Here is a 2,340-nt window from a genome sequence, read left to right as displayed (position 1 = left end):
CAGTACATGAGACACTGTTGATAAAAATAATGCTTTTGAAATAAAAAAAAAGGAAAAGAGAAACATTTGATTTTTTACTTCAAAACAATTTGCATAGTATATGTTTAAAAATTAGCAGTGGCATGTATATTACTGAAAACCCCCCCTTTTATAAATTCTCCAAGAACTGAATAATATATCTACGTTTAAAAACAGTAACAGAAACAAATTTCCAAGAAAGGAATAAAAATGTCTCCCTTTCAAAATAAAAATGCAAAGGCTTAGCACTTATTTCTAGCTTTCAAAAGACTCAATGCAATGTGTGCCATCAATGTGTGACATACTGGCATACAACGTTGGAGATTACCTATCCCTTTCTATTGGAATGCATTTCCACCTTTCACGTCACATAGAAGCCAGACTAGGGGTTCAATCCAGCTTTGCTTTGTATGAGTGCTCAGTCTAAGTTAAAAAAGATACATCTGTTCTGACTCAGTAAATAACAAAGGAAGGCATTTTAGCACAACCTCCTCCTTATACGCGCTTGCTTAAAAATATCAGGGTTAGTGGAGCAGATGTAGCTGAGTGGTTGAGGGTCTCCTTTCCATGTATGTGGTCCTGGGTTCAATCCCTGGTACCTCAAAAAACAAACAAACAAACAAACAAAAAAACCCAAAAAACAAAAAATCAACAAAAACAATCAGGTTGAAAGGTAAGGACTGGCCAGTGCTTTCCAGGAAATTTTCCTCACCAACTCCCCATCGCAACCCCATTTCAATGTGACCCCACCATATGGTAACACAAAATAAGCCTATCGAAACCATAGCAGCAGCTTTGACATACAGTAACCCAAACCAAAACTAACTTAAGGCACTAACACAAAGCCTGTCTAATATAGAGAACTGTTCAAGGGATCCCAGAAAATCACCTGATCATTTTGTTCTTCCTGAGTTAGCTAATTGGAACTAGGCATATGAAGTAAAAACAAAATTCCAGCTCAAACAGGGTGAGAATGGAGAATCCTTGGTTAGTAAACATGAAACAGATGGAGGCTCAGACAATCTTAGGTGTTTCTCTTTCCCTAAAAGTCACCTGGTTCTGAAACAATGGAAACTGCTCAGGTAAGTACATGTTCAAAATAGCTTCTTACTACCATGATGCCATGACTTAGAAGACTGCCTGCTAGAATTCTGATAAAACTATTGTTCTTAAGCAACTAACTTGAAACACTGTGAAGATCACTTGGAGTGTAAATGAATAACTGGATGATTTTTCCCCTCATTTTACCTTAATATCATGACTGGATATCTGGGGAAGGGTGCAATTATTCATTAAGAGAAAGGATGACATTTTCAAAATAATGATAAAAAGGGATGGCAAGTGTAGCAGTTTGATATTATTTATGAATTCCAAAAATAGATATTGGATTGTTTGTGAACTGGTCTATTCCTCTAGGCATATTAGATGGGATTGGATTCAGAGGTTTCGCTTTTACTTGATTAAATTATGGCTAGGCTTTGATTGGGCCACTTCAATAGGATGTCCAGTCCCTGCCCCCTTGGTAGGTGACAATTCACAGAGAAAATGATAAGGCAGAGTAGACAGAGTTTTTTGTTTTTGTTTTAAAAATATGGAATGCATCACGAATTTGCATGTAATCCTTGCACTGGAGCCATGCTAATATTCTCTGCATCATTCCAATTTTAGTGTATGTGCTGCTGAAGCAAGCAGGACAGAGTTTTGATACTGGAGTCCCAGGAAGTAAACACACAGGGAAGCAGAATCATGAGGAAGGAGAGAAGGCTCCATTAGACATGGCAGAGGTCCTGTTAAGAGAGACAAGATGTTAGCCTGATAGTGTACAGCTGGCCTTGTGGAATGAGCAGAGTAGTTGACTCCAGAGACAAGCCCTGGGAGAGAGACAAGACTTATCCCAGCCTACAGCTGATAATTGGAAGAAGCTGGGACCATGGAGCCTTAAGAGAAGGAGGGAGCCTGAATTGTCACAGATTTGTTGGCAGCCATCTTGCTCGAACATGTGGCCAATGACTTTGGGTGAGAAAGTACCTCTTATGGTACCCTGAGTTGGACTCTTTAGGGTTTTATGACTGTAAGCTTGTACCCCAAATAAATACCCTTTATAAAGCTCAACAGATTTCTGGTTCTTTGCATCAGCACCCCTTTGGCTGACTAATATAGAAAGTAAACCTTAGATCCTTTTCCAAAGACATTTCATTCACAACCCTCTAACAAAGAGATAGCAACACAGCAGTAATGACAAATACCAGCACAGTAAAGAGACCTGGATTCTAAAATAGTGAGCTGTGAGATAAATCCCAAGATGTCCCATCAACTGTGCTT

General features: G+C 38.9%; 1 non-coding gene across 1 annotated transcript; it reads right to left on the bottom strand.

Annotated features, from left to right (window-relative positions):
* Positions 1–1,603: 1,603 nt before the first annotated feature.
* On the bottom strand, positions 1,604–1,706 carry LOC111762174 (U6 spliceosomal RNA). Its single transcript, XR_002795357.1, has one exon. It is a non-coding gene; the product is annotated as a U6 spliceosomal RNA (small nuclear RNA).
* Positions 1,707–2,340: the final 634 nt, after the last annotated feature.

Source organism: Dasypus novemcinctus, chromosome 13, assembly GCF_030445035.2.
Source record: "Dasypus novemcinctus isolate mDasNov1 chromosome 13, mDasNov1.1.hap2, whole genome shotgun sequence".
Classification (NCBI taxonomy): Eukaryota; Metazoa; Chordata; class Mammalia; order Cingulata; family Dasypodidae; genus Dasypus; species Dasypus novemcinctus.
The sequence above is the reverse complement of the archived record's forward strand: the minus strand, read 5'-3'. Positions and strand labels throughout refer to the sequence as shown.